Source organism: Pipistrellus hanaki, assembly GCF_964339955.1.
Source record: "Pipistrellus hanaki genome assembly, chromosome: 2".
NCBI classification, from domain to species: Eukaryota; Metazoa; Chordata; class Mammalia; order Chiroptera; family Vespertilionidae; genus Pipistrellus; species Pipistrellus hanaki.
Window position 1 is genome coordinate 26112230 of NC_140504.1, and position 21972 is coordinate 26134201.

The following is a 21972-nucleotide window of genomic DNA, read 5'->3' on the forward strand; positions in this document are numbered from 1 at the left end:
CTTCTGTCAATAACTCTTTTTTTATCTAAGGGTTTTTTCTGCTTCACTCATTTCTGTATTTCTGTATCACTCATTTCTGTATTTCTGTATCACTCATTTCTGTATTTCTGTCCCTGTCAGAGTGCTGGAGGCACTGTGCATGAATGCACTCATTCAGTCATTTATTCGTTTATCCAGCAAACATTATTGGGCATTTACTTTATGCCAGATACTGTGTAAGCAGAGAATTAAGGTGCATGACAAATGATAGGGCCCTGCGTATAGCCTAGTGAGGGATTCAGACATTTATCAAATAAATACAGAAACAGTTAAGTTCCTACTGTGATGCTGCTACAAAGGAGAAGTGCAGAGTGCGGTGAAGACATCATGGGAACTTATTCTAATTTTAGGAAGGAATGGTCAAAGAGGTCAGGAAAAGTTCCCCTGACATTTAAACTGAGACGTGAAAATTACTAGAAGGTGGCCAGCTTTGGGAAGGGGAGGAGAAGCACTCCAGGTAGTGGGGACAGAATATATAAAAAGTCCCCCAAGTCAGGAAAGAGTTTATGTGCATAGTGATTGAAAGGCACAGTAAACGAGAAAGGCTGGGGATAAAGGCAGAGAGCTAGATAGGAGACAAAATATAAGTTGTCAGTATAAAACAGAGTAAGAGGGTAACAGTATCTGAATATTTAAGCCACTTAAAGTCTTTTTCTCATGCAAAATAAATAATCTAAGGAAACTGAGTTGCAGAAAGAACACCTGCATAAGGCCTTGGTTCCACCAATGGCCAGTTACATGTCTTTGCACTTAACCAATCTAAAACTCTTCTTTCTCTTTGTAAACAGGTACTCAATATTTTTACTACTGGGAATGCAGTGACAATACACATATTCTTATGACCTTGTATCCTTAAAAAGAAAGAGATAAATATATACGGGAGACACCCTAAGTCCTGTAAGAGATGATGTCCAAAGGCTGACACAAGGCTCCTGCAAAATCACTATAAAAATACAAGTGCACACATAAACCTGTGAACCTTAAACTATTCCATGTGTGGATATCCAAAATGACCACAGTATTCCAGTATGTGACTGAAAGATACAGAAACATTACTCCATCATGACAACATAGGTGAAGTATAAAAACTGGATCTCAGAAATGAAGAGAAGTTAGTGGTAAAACTAAATGAAGGGGGGGGGGGGGGAGAATAACAGATGCTTTGCAAGTGCCTTATATTGTTTACTTCCAAATTTGCCTTTTACTTCAAAAGCTCATTCCACAACCTCATAGCTGCATGCCAAAAGGCAGAAAAACTCATTTCACACTTCCCCAACAAAAAGTAAATGTCTACATTGCCTTCTATAAAATAACATTCTTGCTTTGCTATCAATCACTCACTCATGTTCAGCGTATGGTCTACTTAAACTACCAGATCCTTCCAATTCAGCACAGAGCCAGTTAACCCCCACATAATTCTCCATTTGTTTAGCTGGTCTTCCTTCTTCCTGTACTGCTTTACTTGTGGTGCTGTGTTTTTCCTTATTTTATTTCATTCTACAGTATTATACCTTTCCTATTTTAAATGTCAGACTAATTTCCAGACCATCAATAATAGGGGAACCTAATACCACTGATTCTAGAAAATGTTTTTGTGTTCGAAAGGTGATACTATTAATAATTGCAAAGTACATTAAAAAATGCAGCATATTTCCATGTATATAACAGTAAACCAGGACTGATCACCTGTTATCACCTGATTCTTGTATATAAACTTACCAAGAAGAAATCCTGAAGTCAATGAATACACTCCAAATTCTATTAGAGACCTATCCAATAATATTCATGAGCTATAACTGGTCATAATAACAATTGTACAGGACAAGACTAGAACAAGTACAGTACTTTCTATTTAATATAAAACATTAATGTCCCATTTTTCCATTCTTTAAGTTAAGAATGAGATAAAAATCATAGATGATGCCAAGAAAAATGAAATACGTATGAGCCTGGTATTATTTATGCAAACATCCCAGAACCAAGAAAACAAGGGGAAAATAACTTTTTTTTCATAAAAATCAACAAAAAATGTGTTAATACCTCCAGGAAATGCAATGTATCTTCTTTTCTAATAATGATCACACTAAACTCTCTTGATGCTGTATTATTTTTTGAAAGTGTAAAGTAAGTTAGTTTTATGAAAGAATTTCAATCTCATTGTGGTCAGTTTTATGAAATGAGAAAAACAAAAACAAAAAACAGTCCTAAGGTAGGAAAGGAAAATAATTATCTTTTAACTAAGGGATGGGATGTATTACTTTAACTTTCTCCCATATCATTGTCTACTGTTTAAAGTAGTAGTACAGTTCCACCCTTAATATACGCTAGGAAAAGAAAAAAATATGTAAATTGAAACCGATTTTTCCCCCCCCCAAAGGGTTAGAATGTATCCGGTTTTTTTTGTTTGTTTGTTTTTTAATGGAAGAATTCCTCCCCAGTTTAAAAGGGCTTCACCTCACAAATGGCTTCTTAAAAAAAAACAAAAAAAAACCTATAATGCATTACTTGGCAACTTTCTTCACCCTTTTCAGAAAACACAACCAATTCTCTCGCTGAGTCGGAATCTGGACGACAAATTCAGAGGGCCTGTCCCTCCCTCCGGGTGTGACCTTGGGCACCTCATTTCCCCCCACCTCGGTTTCCTCATCAGCATCCCAACGCGAATGCTCTTTGGGAAACAGCAAAGGGGAAACACACCTCTCAGAGGAGTTATACACCCAAGAAGAGGGTTAAGGTTTTCTGCTTAGGGAAAAACTAACCACCTTGGAGGGGCCAGCCACATCATGAAACGAGAACTGCATCCGTAGGTCCCTGTCAACATCTCACTCTTGCTTTTACAGCTCTCTTTCCTCAAAGGGCATAACCTGAGTCACCCCAAGGAACAGAGTCCTTCCTACGCATCTGTCCCTCCCCCCCGCACCCCTCTCCTCCTTCCCCTCCTCCTAAAAGCAGGGGGAAAAACAGCAGCCTCATCGCCCCTCCCCAGGCCACACCTGAAGAGGACCCCACCCCAGGGACATCCGCCCTCTTCTCCCTTCTCCGGGGGCGCCCCGGGCCAACCTCGCCCTTCCCCTCCCGCCCCCACCGAGAGGAGACTTCCTGGAGGCGCCCGGGCCCGAGCGGGGCGAGCGAGCGGCATGTACAAACCGCTTTACGCCACTCGCGTAGGGTAACCTCGCTGACGCCCATAGGGCCCCGCTCCCAGCCCCGTCCGCTCCGCCTCGCCAGAGCCGAGCCCGAGTGCCCCGGCCACGGCCCCCTCCAGGGGGGATCCCAAACCTCTCCCGTTCCGCGCGGGGCCCCCACGGGAACAGGGACGGAACGGCCGCCCCTTACCGGCAACTGAGGCAACTGACTTCGCGTCCCACCTTTCCGAGCCCTCTTCAACTCCCGGATCGATTCACTCCGGCGACGCCGGAAGGACCCGCGAGAGGAACCAGGCGTTGTCCGGAATCCTGCCCAGCCGGAGTCGCGCAGGGGCCGATGGGGGCTCGTAGTTCCTCTCGCCGGCGGCGTTGGCGATGCGTGCGGCAGGAGAGACTACACCTCCCGGCGGGCAGTGCGGCGGAGCCTAAGACGATGGGCGGGGACACTCCTAGCCAATCGCAGGAGAGTTCCCTTGCCTTTGCGGGAGTTGGTGAATTGAACCGAGAGGGTGCACGGAAAGAGGGAGGGAGGGAGGGGTCAGATCTCACCTGCGCGCCAATCAGGGTGCCGGGGAGGCCCGCGGCTAGTCGCCCATTGTGGGGGTTGGACCGGCGGAGCCCCAGGAAGGAAGGAAGGAAGGGAAGTGGGGTGGTGGGCAGAGTTCAAAGTAGGGGACGTGGAGCTACTACTGAACTGTGGACACGGGCGGCATGGACACATTCGGGGGAGTCGCCGGGATGCAGGGCGGGATGATCCCTGGCCCCAGGGGCAGCTTCCACGAAAGCGGCAGAGCCCCGAGACACTTCGGGCGGCCAGACCTGCGTGCGAGTCGTGGGGGAGAGAGAGGTTGAGCCTGGACTCCTCGCGGAGATGCCCGGGCAGAGCAGGGGTGCGGGGGGGACGGCGAATAGCCCCGGCGGGTGTGAAGCTGCGGAGAGGCAGGAGAGAGGTCCCCGGGGAAAGGGATGCATCGGAATAGCTGCCGAAGTGCAAGGGATCCGGGAGGGACCGGACAGCATCTTCCCGCCGCCTCAGCCAGCCCGGGCAGCTGCGGAAACAGCAGGGGGAGGAGCCAGCGCTGCCGAATCCGCCAACGAGAGGAGGGGAAGGCGGAGCTTGTGTGCCTGGAGCAGCCCGAGGCGCAGCCTGGACTTAGTTTTCCCGGAGAGAGGAGAGCTGGAACCAGAGAGGAGAGGAGAGGGAGGAGAGGAGCGGAGCGCAGTCCTCTGAGCATCAGCTCCCGCATCCATCCCGCCCGGGGTTGCAGGTGTGTGGGAGGTAAGCCTGAGGGTTTCTTCTTGCTCGGGAGAAAGCTTCTTCCAATAGGAATTCTATACATATGTCAAGGCACGGCTCAAAAAAGAGTCTGTCTGACTCGGATTAGAGACCTGGGTGCAGACCCTTGTAGGTGAAATGTACATTTTTTTTCCCGACTTTGGCCAGGGGATGGGAAGCAAAAGGTGGCTCGACTCTGGGTACAAAGGGCGTGGCTAATATTTTTTTGTTTGAGTTGTGCCATGAAAACTGTTCAGGGAGATTGCAAGATTGAGGGGAAGGATATACTGTTCATTGAGAACAAGGTGAACGTTAGTTGTCTAGATAGAGGTGCGTAGCTGGTAAAAAGAAAAAAAAAAAGAAAAATTGTCACCGATGCAGAATTACTTCAGAACTCTCTCATTGCGAAAATAACTTTGCATTCTTCAATATTCTACCCTTTACATTGTCTTATCAGATTATCATGCCACGGACCTGTTTTCCCCCCCGGTGGTGGTACAGCAGGTTCCTGGGGTTGAAAGAGATTTGTATTAAAGAAGCAAATGCAGGCAGCAATACTCAAGATGACTAAACCTATCAGGAGAACTTTTGCCAGCAATAATGTAAAAATACGTTTTAGTGGATGGATACTTAGCTTTCCTTCCAGTGGCTTTAGACTATTGGAACAAAGACCAGGACTCAGCCTACAAAGAGGAGCATACGATGCACTTCATTGCTGCTCCTAATTCTGTCACTTGTACATATCCTGTAATATTTGTGCATTAAAAAAATTAATTAATTACAAAATACAAGAGGCTCTTTTCTGCTTAAACAGCATGTGCTAATTGATCTCACCCTTCGTATGTGTTATGATGAGATCACAATTAAAACACTTGTAATAGTATAAAATAAGTTTATTCTTAGTGTTAAACCACCTATGATGTAATGTCATTAAATACCTATGGATGAAGATATGTTTTAATCGTAGGTGAAGATGAGAGATTGTATCTACCTTTGTGTAACTATGACAATATTGCAGCCTATCCTTTTTTAGAAAAGTGTGTAAAAAGCTATTTGCCTAGCTGTTTTTCTTTTTGTTAGAGGTCCCTCAGATCACATAGCTTTTAATCATAGTAGCATATTGCAGCACATTTTGCTCTGAAATGTTTTCATTGTGACAGTTGTCTATTTCAGAGTTTTCCTGAATATTTTAATCTGGATGATTTTTTTTTTTTTTGAACTCTTGATTACCTTCTCTTTTCTTGTTTTTATGCTTTCTTGATTTATTTCCAAGTTTTGGGATTGTATTTTTCTGTCAGGCACACAAAATTCCTTTTTGAAAAGAAATGGCTGGAAGGAATTCTATTCATAGCTTAAAGTTCATTCCCACCGATGTGCTACCATGGAAAACCTAAGTGACTTATCGCTGTATTTACTCCTCCCCTCCAGTACCACCTTCCGCACTCTCACACACCAGGGAAATAGATAGGCTGACAGGTCTTGGAAAAACAGCTGCTTTTAGATTGTCCCCAGGCAGATCAGGTAAGTCTTAGAAGCAGACGAGGGCTTAAAGGAAAAAGCAACAGTAGCCACTAAACTTAACAGCCATGCTAAGGGTCCGACTTAATCTTTGCTACATCATGGGAGAGTCCATTAGCCCACATAGCTGATATGACCCTGTGAAAATGATTTTAGGTGCCTGGGAGGTGGGGCGAGAGGGGAATGGATGCAAGGGTATAGTGGGGCTTGGAAAATATTGTTTGCCCTTGTTATTTGTGATCATGTGGATTGTCCTGAATCAGTCCTCGATTCTCAGACTCTGCTGGTGATTCATTTTGTGAAATTGAACACTTGCTGTCAATGGTTTGTTTTCCTCGTGTAATAATAATAATTAATAACAATACCTGCAATGAGGTTCTTTCAGAGCCTTTATTAAAGATCTTTTTGGTAGAGTTTGGTTGGAGATCAGTTAATAACCAAGCAAATGGGAAAGAAAATAAATATTGAACTGTTGAAATTCAGATGTACTTTGAATCCCAACTATGCATATGTCTTCTACTCTGAGCTATAATGAAGGATAGCATATCATTAGGAAGGAATGAGTTTGTGATATTAAAACACTGGATTTTTCACCTGTTTCCAAGATGAATTCTTTTTATTATGTCAAAGAATGAGATTGGGTTCCTATACCATTTGGGAGACAGAAGATCATGTTTTTATAAGGCAGGATGTCGTTAGCAATATATGGTACTTGGGTATTATAACTTGAACTCTTGACATATTTTAAATTGATGTTCATATTAAATCTCAGATAATCTGAAGACATTCATTGTATGTTACTGGTGTTGAGAAGGTATAGTACAAGGCAGTTCAGAATTTATGTAAAGCACTACCTAGGTTAAAAGCATATTATTTATTCTGCTCTTGATTTTTATTATTTGTGTATGGCTATCAGTGAATACATGATAGGATGAGAAAGAAAAACAACGGAGCACAGACTGTCTCTCTTGAAGGGAAGATGTTCCGGGGATTAATGCTCTTTAGCCAGAGACCTGGTTTACAAAATACATTTTGGACTATTTTTTAATTTAAAATTATAACTAAGCTTAGTGAGTAGCATGTATTTCTCTTTCTAACAGGAGGATTCACTGATGACTTAAAGGTTCAAGATCAAATGATTTTGGTGCAGTGGGGTAGGTAGGGTTAGGGGCTTTACCAAGTGGGAATAGATATGAAGAAAACTGTTGGAGAAACATACCCTTAGCAAGAACAAAGAGATTTGATTTTTTTAATTTTTATTAAATGCCTATAAGTGATTCCATGGCCTCCCACCCAGTCATTAATCTTTAGAGGCCTATATCCATAGCGATACAGTACTTTGCTACATTGCCATGGTAATTGGAGTCAGACTGACATTAATTCATTAGATTTTTAATAATAATGGGTCATTAAAGGAAAGCAGAAAGATCATGCATTTATAGTCACCTCTAAGTGAAACTTATTATTATCTGGATGTAATATTAAAAAGAAGCAAAAACCTAAAGTGATATTTTGCCCCTTAATAACAGAGGTACTTAAACCAGTCACTATAGATGAGCAAGAGTCACACCCACACCAGTTCCCTTTTAAACCAAACTCCTAAGGTTAAGAACTGCTTTGGCATCAGGATTAATTATTATACATTGATAAAGAAATGTCATTCTGTTTTTAATCTTACCTCTTGTTTTCAGAATTTAGTTTTTAAAGTTTGGTGAGTGTGTTTTAAGTAATCAGATTATTAAGTCCTGTAGAATACATACTTTTGGGGGGAAAAAATAGATTTTTATTGATTTCAGAGAGGAAGGGAAAGGGAGAGAGAGATGGAAACACCAGTGATAAGAAAGAGTCATTGATTGGCTGCCTCCTGCAAGCCCCCTCCTGGGAATCGAGCCTGCAACCTGGGCATGTGCCCTTGACTAGAATCAAACCCAGGGCCCTTCAGTCCCCAGGCCAATGCTCTATCCACTGAGCCAAACCGGCTAAGGCTGGACTACACACTTTTTTCCTATCTTCTGCTGCTTCTGAGTGTTATATATTATGCTCAGCATAAAGAAATAGCCCTACCCTTGGCTTGTGTAGCTCACTTGGTTGGAGCATCGTCCAATGTCCAACGCACTGGAGGGTTATGGGTTCTATTCCAGGTCAGGATACATAAACAGGTTGCAGATTCAGTCCCCTGTCAGGGCTTTTATAGGAGGCAATAGATCAATGTTTCTGTCTCTTTCTCTCATTCTCATGTTCTCTCTCTTTCTCTCTCTCTTTCTAAAATAAAAAAAAAAGCCCTATAACCACCTAATAAATTAGAACCATTGACCAATACTTTTTAAAAAAAAAAGATATTGAATTTATTGGTTAATAAAATTATATAGGCTTCTGGGATATAATTCTATGAATATATCATCTGTATATTGTATTGTGTTCAACACCCAAAGTCAAGTCTCCTTCCATCACCATTTTTCCTCCTTTACCCTCTTCCCTTCTTCCACCCGCCTCCCTTCTGGTAATCCCATACTGTTGTCTGTGTCTGTGAGTTTGTTTGTTTGCTTAATCTTTCACCTTTTCCCCCAAAATTTCCTCCCCTCTCACAGCTGCCATTCTGTCTCTATTATGCTTGTTAGTTCTTTTTTCCCATTAGATTCCACATATCAATGAAATCAAATGGTACATGCCTTGCTCTCGTTGGCTTATTTCACTTAGCATAATGCTCTCCAGGTCTATCTATGCTGTTGCAAAATGTAAGATTTCCTTCTTTTTTACAGCTGAGTAGTATTCCATTGTATAAATGTACCACAGCTTTTTTATAACTCATCTACTGATGGGCACTTGGGCTGCTTCCAAATACTGGCTATTGTAAATAGTGCTGCAATGAACATAGAGCTGCATAGTGTTTCAGATTTCTTCAGATATATTCCCTGGCTCATAAGGTAGTTCCATTTTTTTAGTTTTTGAAGAAGCACCATACTGTTTTGCATAGTGACTGCACCAGTCTGCATTCCCACCAGCAGTGCACGGGGCTCCCTTTCTTCCACATCCCCGCCAGCACTTGTTGGTTGATTTATTGACAGCCATTCTGACAGGTGTGAGGTGATATCTCATTGTGGTTTTCATTTGCATTTCTCTGATGATTAGTAATCTTGAGCATCTTTTCATATGTCTATTGGCTATCTATGTGTCCTCTTTGGAGAAGTGTCTATTCAGGTCCTTTGCCCTTTTTCTTTTTTTAATTGGATTGTACTCACTGAGAAGTCTTGCACTTTGATGAACAAGAGTCAGTTGTCTGTCAAAGAAAAATTACTATTGTTCTATTATTCTACCTTACAGAATAATTACTATTAATTGAGCCTACTGAGGATGTCTTTGTGCTGGTTAGCCTTTGCAAAAGTGTCAGTTAAGCCCAATTTGATTCAGACTGTGTGGGCTGCAAAAGGACTTATCTACAGCTTTATGTGCCAGTGTTTCTAAATCTGTCCCAAGGATAGGGAATGTGCGTGAGTGGAAGAGGCTCTCCCACTGGAGGCACCAGAGGTCTTTTTACAACCAGGAAAGCCTCTGTATGGCTCACTACTACCTTACCTCCCATAAAGTACCTTCATTGAAGCTTATGTAATAAAGAGCATATTTCATTCTATAAAACCTCAATTGGTCCATCCATTTTTCTAATTGTTCCTTAAAAAAGAAGGAGAAGGAGAAGGAGAAGGAGAAGGAGAAGGAGAAGGAGAAGGAGAAGGAGAAGGAGAAGGAGAAGGAGAAGGAGAAGGAGAAGGAGAAGGAGAAGGAGAAGGAGAAGGAGAAGGAGAAGGAGAAGGAGAAGGAGAAGGAGAAGAAGAAGAAGAAGAAGAAGAAGAAGAAGAAGAAGAAGAAGAAGAAGAAGAAGAAGAAGAAGAAGAAAGAATCAGACTGATTGTGTTGATATGCATGTGGAGTTGAGCACTTATTGTTCTGTGCGTTTGACCTTGCAGAAACAAAGTAATCTGATTAGTGTTAGAATTAAGAATTCCAATGTACTTTTTTCTTTTCATTATTATAAGACCTGGAGAAGTCTAGGTAATTGTAAATAGTTCTTTAGTAATAAATTTAATACTGCAGATATTTAACTGTCCTTTGTGTTTTAACGATTACTAGCATAGTGATATATACAAACTGGCTTAGAACTAATAATTGATTAATCTTCCTTCATCATGTTCCTTCAGGATTACTCTTAATGCTTAGCATTGTACCTTGTGCACAGTTAGCTGAGTTCATAATTGTCTCTACCAGATGCAGAGGATCTTCAGAACTAAGACAGTTTCCTTTACCGTTGCACTTACTTTGAGAGCCTTAGGCATAGTTTGTACTTGGTAACAATTTGTTTAAATACTTGACAACCTGTAATGAAGCATCATTTTACATTTTTCACAGTCAAGTACGACCTGAAAAGTGATTTTTCTTAGACATCAGTTTTAGCACCAAATTCTGCCCTCTGCCCACAATAGTTGTTTATATGGAACTAAATGGAGCAAACATTGCTATTAACTGCAACCTTGCATGTGTGTGTGTGTGTGTGTGTGTGTGTGTGTGTGAGTGTGTTGTATTTTAGATATAAACTTATTAATTGGATGTCATTTGTAATTTATGTGGTTAATCCTTGCCTCTAGAACTGTGCTGACTCAAAAATATTCTTGTGACACTCACTAACATAGGTACACACACTTCTTAGGACTTTTTTTTTTTTTCTTGACACAGAAATTGAGAAAAATAGGCAATTGCACCAGTAATATGAGGCTTTAGCTTAACTAAAATTCTACTGGTCTTAAATGTTCTATTTTTAATGAAATGGTTGCATTGGGAGGCCTTATCCAGGCTATTTAACCTAAATTATACGGGTTTCGGTCATGTTTGATCCAGCATGGGAAGGGATGAGCTCTGAGATTTGGCACTAACAGAGCTCCCTGCTGGCGGTCTGTGCAGCATAGCTGCTGGAGTGTGTGCTGGGTGCCTCCGATTCCAGCCACTGCTCCAAGGCCCCCTTCTGGTTCAGCCTAGGAAAGGAATCTTCTGAGCTGCATACAGCTCATAATTGAGTGTGGGAAGGAAGGCAAATGGAATTTACTTTGATTTAATAACCTCATTTTCCTAAGTGTATTGTTTTTCCCAGATATGGCTCAGACCATGCTGGTAGTTCTCAGTAACAGTAACTCAGGTGTCACAGAGTGATCTCTATAGCACAATTCAGTGATTACCAATTAACTTTACAGCCCCCTTCCCCTCCCAGCTCCCTGCTTCCCCAGCATTTTGGCTTCTTTTGAATAGACTCGGAAGAGCTCACTGGCATACTTTTGATATTTTGCCCCACACTGGATTGCTTCTGCTGTTATTTGATAACTTAAATTTTGTTTTGAAAAACTAATTTTATATGAGATCTTTTAACTCTCTGTGTAACTTAAGGAGTTAATTTTATTGTTTACCTACTGTATGCTATAGATGCTGTATTATGATGAATAATTTGGGGCATTCGCTTGAATTAAATCAGTTATTGGAGCATTTAATTGTTGTGTACTTCACAGAGCAATTTAAAATCATTGAAGCAATTAATGTTTTTAAATACATTCAGCCTTCCAGTTAAAAGCCTCTACAAAGTATCCTAATTGCTTACAGATATTAAATCACTTTCTCTATGTTCAAGGCAGGTTAAATTGTATTTTATATCATTTCATTTGACATATAATACTGGATGAAATTTGCACAATGCCAGCATTCTCACAGCTATGTAATAATAGTATAATTAATTGTTTTTGCTCAATCAAGAAACCTTAACTATGTATTATGTCGGTTTGAGCACAATGTACATTAACTATATCTAAGACAGGCATTTTTTTCTGTATTTTAAATTTTCTGAATATGTTCTTTTAAAAATAGAATGCTAATTATTTAAAATTATAAAGGCCTAATAATAACTATTCACATTTTTTTTTTAATTCAGAGAGGAAGCGAGAGGGAGAGAGAGATAGAAACATAGGAAAGAGAGAAACATTGATTGGCTGCCCTCTGCATGTCCCCTACTGAGACATGTGCACTGATTGGGAATCGAACCCACAACCTAGACATGTGCACTGATTGGGAATCGAACCAGCAACCTCTACTTCTACTTCTCAAATCTTTCCCTGATGACAATATATAGCAATTTCTTATCAATTGCAATAACAAAGTCCTAAAATACATACCCTTGTTTTAGTAACATTCTGCCTTGATGCATGGGACAACACTCAACCACTGAGCCACACCAGCTGGACACTATTCATGATTTTAATATAACAGCAGATTTAGCTAATAATTAGTAATATAAAATTAAACACTTTTAGGGAGAAAGATCTTTTTATCCAAGATTATGTTAAAGCAAATTTTTATACAAATTATGTGGCTCAAAAGTAATTAACATTCCAGTTCAAAGCAGGATAATGGGTGTACCAATTAATTAAGCCTTTCTATTTTAATCAGGAAATAAAAAGCTTTCCAAATGACCTCCAGCAAATGGCCACTGTTGACCAGCTGCCCATGGTGTGTGGCGTGTGCTTCAAGGGATGTTGAGATATTAAGGATTTTTGGCCTTTGTGGTGGGCAAAACAGGGGAGCAGTAGTAGTTCGAGAATGTTTTTTGAGAAACCAGTCAACAGTTTCAGCGCTATTTTTTATCATTAAAACCATGTTAACTTTACATTATATTCCTTCTCATTCTGTCTTTCTGACTCAGAGCCTCCTGTTTGTTTGTTTTATTCCCAGGTTAGGAAATCCCAGTCTTCTTACACCAAGTTTTCACTTCTGTGACTACCAAGTTTCAAGTTTCTAGGCAAAGCATTCCTCAGAGACTTGGTATCTCTGGTTAAAAGGTCATCTGGCCCATACCACATTATTCAGTAACTCTTGAAAGGATGATTTTATCATAAATTTGCTTTAAACCTCCACGTGGACTGCATTTGAGATTATGGAAATAAGGCAAATGAAAGAGCAATTGAATATTAGAATTCTTTTTAAGAAATTTATCTTCTCCCCCTAAAAAAATCACAAAATAAGCCATTATTTCACAGAGAGGAATTCACTCTAAAAATTTTTAATCCTACCAAATGGTGTTATAACTCATTTCTAAAATGTAAAAAATATTATTAACATCTGTATAGTGATTATTACCTAAATTATGACTCATTCTTACAATGACACATCTTGGACTTATCTATATATATAAAAGGCTAATATGCATAGTGTCCCCTTAGGAGTTCGACTGGGAAACTGGGAGACTGGGAGTTGATCACTTGCTATGATGTGTGCTGACCACCAGGAGGTGGCGCAGAAAGAAGGAAAGCCCCTGCTGGCAGCTGGAAAAGGAAGGTTTATAGTTGTTCACTTGGAAAATAATACAATGATTAAAAAATAATAATACAAGAATAAACTGTGTGTTTCACGGAATCATAACTGTAAACCTACTTTTGCTCCACCCAGTATATGAAATCACTTACTCCTTGGCATAATCTTTTGTCATTATAGTTAACAAAAGAAGACATTGCAAGACAGCTGTATATAAAAACCAGGGTATGTACTTTACTACTTTGGTATTGCAACAGTTACTCTGGTAGAAGTCCAGAAGCAGAAGAAATTGCTGTGTATTGTCATCAGGGAAGACTTCGAGAAGCAGTAGAGCAGCATGGTGCCTTGGTTAAGAGCAGGGGAGGGCAAGCTGCAGCTTTCAGCTTCATTACCTTTTTTTGTAAATCTAATTGTAATGGAACACAGCTATGCCCATCATTTACATATTGTTAAAATTGCTTTCTTGCTACAACAGCGGAATTGAGTCATTGTGAGAAAGACCACATAGCCCACAAGCCTATCTGGCCCTTTTAAAAATAAGTGTGTCAACCACCAGTTAAGAATGTGGGCTCTGCAGTCAGACAAAACTTGGTTCAAAGTTGGTGTTGTAATCCATGAGTTGACTCAAAGGCTCTTTATGTTGGTAGACTACTGTGATTTCACATAAAGTGCTTTGCACAACACCTATCATGTGGTAGATGTTCATTAAATAGTATTGTACTAAATTTAATAGATTTTATATTATTATGACTTATTTTATATGAACTACAACTTTTAATTCAAATGGAAATTTGAAGCTCTACATTCAGGTATTCCCTACCCCTAAAATAAATGTTTAGGAAACTGGGAAGGGTATCATTAAATCACAGGAAATTTTCAAGTGTTTCACAAAATGTTATGTAGAGGCAATTAAATTGATGTAAGAGCCAAATGACCTAAAAATATGGAAACATAAGGCCCAGACTTCAAAATACAGTTACAGGCATACTTTGTAAATATTGTGGGTTTGATTCCAGACTACTACAATAAACCAAATACTGCAAATAAGCAAGTTACACAAATATTTAGGTTTCCCAATGCATATAAAAGTTATGTTTCCACTATACTGTAGAATATTAACTGCAATAGCATTATGTCTTAAGAAATAATTTACACACCTCAATTAAATAGTTGTAAATATCTATTGCTAGTAAATGCTAACCGCTGTCTAAGCCTGTTGGAAAAATGGGACCAATAGATGCTCTACACAGGAGTTTCACAAACTTTCAATTTGTAAAAAATGTACTATCTGCAAAGCACAATAAAGCTATAGAACAGTATATTGAATTAAGACCCAACAGTATATTTAATATTGTAGGAACCCATGCCAGTCAATTAAAAAAGAAATTAGGATACTTTATTTTACCTAGAAGAAAATGATATTTAAAAGTGAATATACTGAAAAGAAACATCACTAATCCTACAGAAATAAAAGATTATTAGGGAATACTGTAAACAGTTATATGGTAACAAATAGATAACCTAAGTAAAATGGACAAATTGCTACAAAAACACAAACTACCAAACAACTTAAGAAGAAATAGAAAGTCTAAATACAGATTTAAATTAATTTTCAACAGAATACTAGCAGATCAAATCTGGCAACAATTAAAAATCATACCGCATGATCATGTAGGGTTTAATCCAGGAATTCAAGGTTAGTTTAACATTAAATATATCAGTGTAATCTACCATATCAACAGAATAAAAGACACATGATCATCTTAATAGATGCAGAAAAACATTTGACAGAATCCAACACATTTTCACGACGAAAACACTCAACAAAATAGGAATGCAAAGGATCCTCCTCAGCCTAACAAAGGACATCTACAAAAATCCCACAGCCAATATAATTTTTTATTTTATTTTTTCAAATATATTGTTAATGATTTCAAAGAGGAAGGGAGGGAGGGAGGGAGGGAGAGAGAGAGAGAGAGAGAGAGAGAGAGAGAGAGAGAGAGAGAGAGAAGCATCAACAACGAGAGAGAATCATCAATCATCAATTGGCTGCCTTTTGAACACCCCATACTGGGAATCAAGCCTACAACCTGTCTTGACCAGGATTCAAACTGTGACCTCCTGGTTCATTAGTCGATGCTCAACCACTGAACCATGCCAGCCAGGTGCTAACATCATTTTTAACAGTGAGAGACTGAATAGTTTCTCTTAAGATCAGGAATAAGAGAAGAATATCTTCTATTCAGAATTGAACCACAGGTTCTAGCAAAGGTAGTTTGGTAAGAAAAAGAAATAAAAACCATCCAGTTTAGAAATAAAGAAATAAATCTATCTCTGCTCACAGATGAAGTATCTTGTATATTCAAAAATCCTAAATATTACACATATACACACACAAAATATTAGAACTAATAAATAAGTTCAAGATTGCAAGATATAGGATCAAGATAAATCAATGAAATTAAAAATAATTCATTTACAACAGCATTAAAAAGAAGTACTTAAAAGTAGATTTAAGAAAAGAAAATATAAGAGTTATATGCCCAAAACACAAAATGGTGCACAAAATATCACTAAAAGAGATTAAAGAGGACCTAAATAAATTGAAAGATAGCTCATGTTTATGGATTGAAAGACAATATTGTTAAGAAGGCAGTATTCCACAAATTAACTTACAGATTCAAAGCATCAAAGTATCAGCTATCTCTTTTGCAAAAATTGGCAAGCTGATCTTAAAACTTATGTGAAAATGCAAGGTACCTAGACTTATATGTATGTATCAGTGGAATAGAATTGAGAGTTCAGAAACATACCCTTAACATTTATGGTCAGTTGATTTTTGACAAGAGAAAAGATAGTCTTCAGTAAATGATACTAAGTCAAATGCATATTCACACGCAAAAGAATGAAATTGGACCCTACCTAGCACCATATATAAAATGTAACTCAAAATGGATCACAGCTCTAACCATAAGAGCTAAAACTATGAAACTCTTAGGAGAAAACATGGATAAATTGTCACATTACATTAGTCTATAGTTTCTTAGCTATAACACCCAAAGCCCAAGAGACAAAAGCAAGTATAAGTAAATTGGACTTGGCAAATTGAAAAGTTTTGTGTTTTAAGGACACAATCAGGAAAAGTGAAAAGACAAGTTACAGAATGGGAGAAAGTATTATATTTGCAAGTGAAATATTTGGGAAGAGGCTTGTATCCAAAGGACATAAAGAATTCTTAATTCAAAAATAAAAGGATAAGCCAATTAAAATAGCAAGGGATATGAGTACATTTCTTCCTCCAAACAAGATATACAAATGCCCAATGAGCACATGGAAAGGTACACAACATTAGTCACTAGGAAATGCAAATCAAAATCACAATGAGATACTTCTTTACATTCTTTAGATGGCTAAAATAAAATTTAAAAAAGATAACAACTATTAGAGAGGAAATTGAGCCCTCATAAATTCTCAGTGGGATTGTAAAGCAGTGCTGCCACATTGAAAAACAACTTGGCTAGTCCTCAAATGTTAACTTCATTGTCAGCATATGACCCAGCAATTCCAGTCTAGGAAGAGATCTATCTACACTTCTTTAATGTTGTGGTTTTATTTAACTTTTAAAAGGAATGGGGGGAAATCAAAAGCCTAAACAACTCCAAACAGATTAAAAAAAAAATTAGAGAGGAAATATCAATTTGTCATCAGTCTTCTCTTCTGTAGCACTTAGTGATCAAAGGTAATGGAACAATGGGTATAGATTTGCCATGGAATAAGTTTATGATTCAAAACTGCTTATTCAGCTCAGCTATAATTCAATCTGTATGAGAATAAAAGAACAATTTCCTCTGTCATACAAGGAAGACACACCACCACCACCATCACCAACAGCAACAATAAACGCATACTTAGAATTCAAGATTGGGACTATAAAATAATGAAATATATGACATTTAAATAGTCTCTGCTATTTTGTTATATAAAAAATACTTTAAAAATAATTCTTATTCATAGGCAGAAAAAATTATGTTGTGGATCAAATTCTCCAAGGTCACTTTAAAACATGATGTCTAAGAGAGCATATTTAAATGCCTTATTTTACAATTTGTGGAGTCATTAGATGTTGTTTTATTCTTTACATTCATAGAAAATATATAATTAAGAACAATAGAAAATATATATTTAAAATCAAAGAAAAAAGAAAAAGAGTAAACAGGAACCACAACAAAATGCTACACAAATCTATGTTGATAAAAGCATAATATGCTAATTAGACCAGTCATCCCTTCCTGATGGCCTTCCGGAAGAAGCCACAGTGATGGGGGCTGAGGCAGCTGCAGTGGAGGTGGAGGCGAAATCCCTTCACAAATTTTGTGCATCGGGCCTCTAGTTTGTTACAATTCCCAATAAATTTAGTCCTTATTGAAACAGTCATGCTGGATGGAAAACAAAAGCAAACTCTTTAGCTTATTAAAGAGACTAATAAAAAAATGGAAAAAAAAAGTAAAAGGGTGGCAAAGCAATAATTAGACAAAATCATTTCAAAAGCATAGGATGGCTGTATTTTGTAAGACAAGAATCTTGAAGTAAAAAAAAAAAACAACCATTAATCTGATCAAGAAAGGTAATATTTATTGGTAAAAAATGTAATAGCTATAAGCCTTTTTGCACTGGTCATTTAGAATTAAAATACATAAAACAATCTGGAAAACAAAACATGTCCCTTGGTATCAGAAGAACCAGAGGTGATGACAGTGACCAAAGGTAGCAACTTTGTAGATTAGAAACACAGAATCAGCAGTTTTTGCTTCCTTATTAGTTTCAGCACAGGAATTGCAAAACAAGTCAGAAGTCAGCCCACAGGTAAGTGTGTGTGTGTTTACTGTATTTGAATGCTCACCAACATTATCACCAACATTCTCTGTTGTCTTATATTGAGCTAGTTGTGGCTAAGGAAGAATAAATAAGAAAGTTGTGCCCTAACTGGTTTGGCTCAGTGGATAGAGCATCGGCTTGCAGATTGAAAGGTCCCAGGTTCGATTCTGGTCATAGGCTTGTACCTTGGTTGCAGGCACATCCCCAGTAGGGGGTGTGCAGGAGGCAGCTGATCAATGTTTCTCTCTCATCGATGTTTCTCTCTGTCCCTCTCCCTTCCTTTCTGTAAAAAATCAATAAAAAAATTTTTTTTATAAAGTTCTGAGTCTGAGCAATAAAAGTAGAATGAATAATTATAGTGCAAAAAGATATGATTGTGTATATTTAAAAATGGTTAAGATGGAAAAGTTTTTGTTTTCTTACTATAATAAAAAATTACTTTAAAAACCCTAAAAAAAGTGATAATTACAAATAAGTTGAAACATTTAAGTGTTTGTCCTAAACACATTATATTCATTCATCTGCTTCAGATTATAAAAGTAATGGCTTATTGAGACAATGATACATCACTGGTAAAAATTCTCACCTTGCATCTAGATTAAGGAAGTCAACTTTAGTTGAAATACTGTCTCATTTCCTCCCTTTTTATTTTGTTATTACTCTCATATCACCTTTTTATGTCACCCTAATTGGAAAATTTTAGTTTTTGGTTAGACACCTGCTTCTTAACTGCCGCAAAACATATTAATTATTCTTACTACCCTTATAAAAACATCATGTTCTGATAGCTATCTAGCATGAATAAACCATCACTGGGAATTATTAACCATCTGTGACAAACTAGAATTAATTGCTATCTTTATACAAGTAACGACAACCATTTGATTACAAGGCTGACAAACGCATTAACCAACTTTTACTTTAAATATAATAGTGCACCAGCTCGTATTTTAAGTTATGTTTTCTTTCTTCCCTTTAGGATAACTTGAAAATGAAAACCTTTAACAGGAAGCTATCACCCATCAAATGGATCCAGAATTCCCAACAAAATATACCTTAGAATCCAGGAAATAAGCTTCCCAGTCTAGCCAAATTTTATGCTATAAAATTCACGTTATTGGTCCATTATCCCCACAAGCCCTCATTTAGAGCCTGTTTACTTTTAATAAACTATTTATTTTCCTGTTTAACAACAATTACCTAAGAAATTAACAATTATTTGATGATATAAACCTCTCCATATTAATGGGGAGATGAAATTCAGAAAGCATGGCTGTCTGAAGTATACATGTCTCGATACCTCAGTCAAGTCCAGTGCACACGTGCCCTAGGTAGGCATGAGTTAGATGAGTGAAGAACAGCAAGCTCAGAATGATGACATTCAGATGTGAGGAAGAGGATAAATAATGACATTTCCAGTTTTCTGAAGAAAAGGAAAGTGGATTACATATTTTCTTTAAGTTTTGTGCAAATGGCGAAAGAAATTTAGGTGCTTAGGTAGTAAATTCACAGCTATTGGTAAAATACCCAGCCAGCGTGACTTATTTTCTGAGAAATGAAGAAAACCAAAGTGTTTCTATGTATAATTACACACACACATACATATATATTTATCCAGATATCTAAAATAATGGTTGTTAATGATGACGTGCTTATTTTAAGGATACACTTGTGAAATGGCTAGTATATGTTATGTTGTTGGCTTTTCCTTTTTCAGGTTGCATTTAGGAAGCTCTACAAGAAGTATTATTTCAGCAGCACAGTTTAGCATGGGAAAATAAGAACAGGATTAGTGCTCCTAGAAATTAATGAAATAGAAAGTAATGTTGAGCAATGGCTTTACAATCACATGTCTGATACCTGTGTACCTATTTGCGGAAACAGTAGGTAAAGAGAAAGTGAAAGGTTCTAAGGAAATAGTGAATGTTGTCAGAGGGAAATCCAGAATACTCTACTGGTTTTTGAGACTGGACTTTTGCTGTTACCTAAGCACTGTGCTAGCACCTTTACACACATACATTACTCTCCCCTGAGTTTTCATAATAATTCTACTAGAGGCCCGGTGCATGAAATTCATGCACTGGGCTGGGAAGTGTCCCTCAGCCCAGCCTGTGCCCTCTCGTAGTCCGGGACCCTTCAGGGGACATCCCCCTTGAAGTTCAGGATCCCTTGCTCCTTACTGCCCACCTGCTCATTCCTAACCACTTGGCTTGCTGCTCCTTAGGGCTGCTTTGGAGGCAGGAGATGCTCCCACCTCCGCTGCTGCACTCACCAGCTGTGCACCTGGCTTCTGGCTCAGGGGCTGCTCCCCCTGTGGTTGCACACTGACCACCAGGGGGCAGCTCCTGCATTGAGTGTCTGCCCTTGTTGGTCAGGGTGCATCACACCTACAGGTCATTCCACCATAACGGTCGCTTAGACTTTTATTATATAGATGAGATAAGTACTACTTTGATCCCCATTTTACAGAAGAGAAAAGTGAGACATAGGAAGTTACATGGGTCCCCCAACTTAGTACCAGGTTTGCATTTGTTTCCAGCCTAAACATAGCTCATTCGTTATTTCAGAAGTGACCAATGTATGGTCCACTCTATGGAAATTGGCAAGCTGAAATTCTCCCACATCTCATTCCAACAGAATTGTTTGCAGTTTATGTTTTAGAAGAAAAAAATGTTTTCTTTAGGCGAGGAATGCCCTGTCCAGTTGCCACAGACCCCACTCCTTTCTGTTACATTGGTCCAGTTCACACATTTGACATCTGAATTTGCAACCCCAGCTTTAAATCATGAGCTCTTGGTAAACTTAAAATATGCTACTGGATTATTAACAGATTTTTGGAATATCTCTTTGCTAAAATGAACTACTCCTGTGATTATACAAAGTAACTCAAACTGTTTCAGAATAGATTTTCAAAACTAGTCTCTACATGCTAAGATTAAATTGTAGACCATTTAACCATGTCTGTTAATTTCCTTTAAATGTTTGCTCCCTGCAGAGAGGAGTAGGGAATCAGAGATTATAAAAAAGCCAGAAAGTTGAGATGAAACCACATGCTTAACCTGCTGAATGGGAGGGTTTCCCAGGGAATAACATGGGGCTATCGGCAATAAACATTAGTATAATAATGCTACATGCAATAAACATTAATATTTTATTGCATGTTACATCATTATATTTAAAATTGGTTTTCTTGAGAGAAAAAGTTTTAAAAACAAGGTTTTTTTAAAAAATGGATTTTTGTTTGTTTTGTACAATTGATCATTTAGAACCAAATATACAGTATACTTTATAGTCTTAAAAATAAAATAAAAAGAAGGAAGGCTAAAAAACAAACAAAAAGTTGGGGCTATTGGTAGTCAGAATATGGTGATAAATTGTCAATGGTATTTCCAGGCTGTTAGCTTAATTGCCAGGGTAAAACTAGTCAGTAAGTGGTATGCAGCCCAATTTGTTTTAATATCTTTTGCAAAAGAAGCCTCTAATGTTAGCAAAAGATTATTCCTCAAGTATGAAAGGGCAACATTTTAGAACTGTTTACTGTCCCATGATATGAATGGATTTTGTTTCAAATTATATTTATAAGGTTGTACTTTATGAAATTGCCAATATCTGGCTATTTTTAACCTATCAAAAAACAAACAAATAAACAAAAAAAAAAAAACAGTTCACATGCTTCAACTTTATACTTCAGTTATTTCAACCTAGAGTGTGTTGTTCCAAGCTGGGGACTTGTTTTTCAACAGCAACTAAAATACAGTTTGGTTTCTAGGTTAGTAATAAACA

General features: G+C 38.2%; 2 protein-coding genes across 2 annotated transcripts in view; one reads left to right on the forward strand and one right to left on the reverse strand.

Annotated features, from left to right (window-relative positions):
• PDCD10 (programmed cell death 10) overlaps positions 1–3567 on the reverse strand; it is a 47340-nt gene extending 43773 nt beyond the window's left edge. Inside the window, exon 1 of the mRNA XM_084874148.1 lies at positions 3376–3567. The gene's annotated coding sequence lies outside the window, so the exon portion shown is untranslated. The remainder of the gene's footprint in view (positions 1–3375) is intronic.
• Positions 3568–3793: 226 nt separating this feature from the next.
• The window catches only part of SERPINI1 (serpin family I member 1), a 75656-nt gene continuing 57477 nt past the window's right edge, over positions 3794–21972 (forward strand). Inside the window, exon 1 of the mRNA XM_084874140.1 lies at positions 3794–4464. The gene's annotated coding sequence lies outside the window, so the exon portion shown is untranslated. The remainder of the gene's footprint in view (positions 4465–21972) is intronic.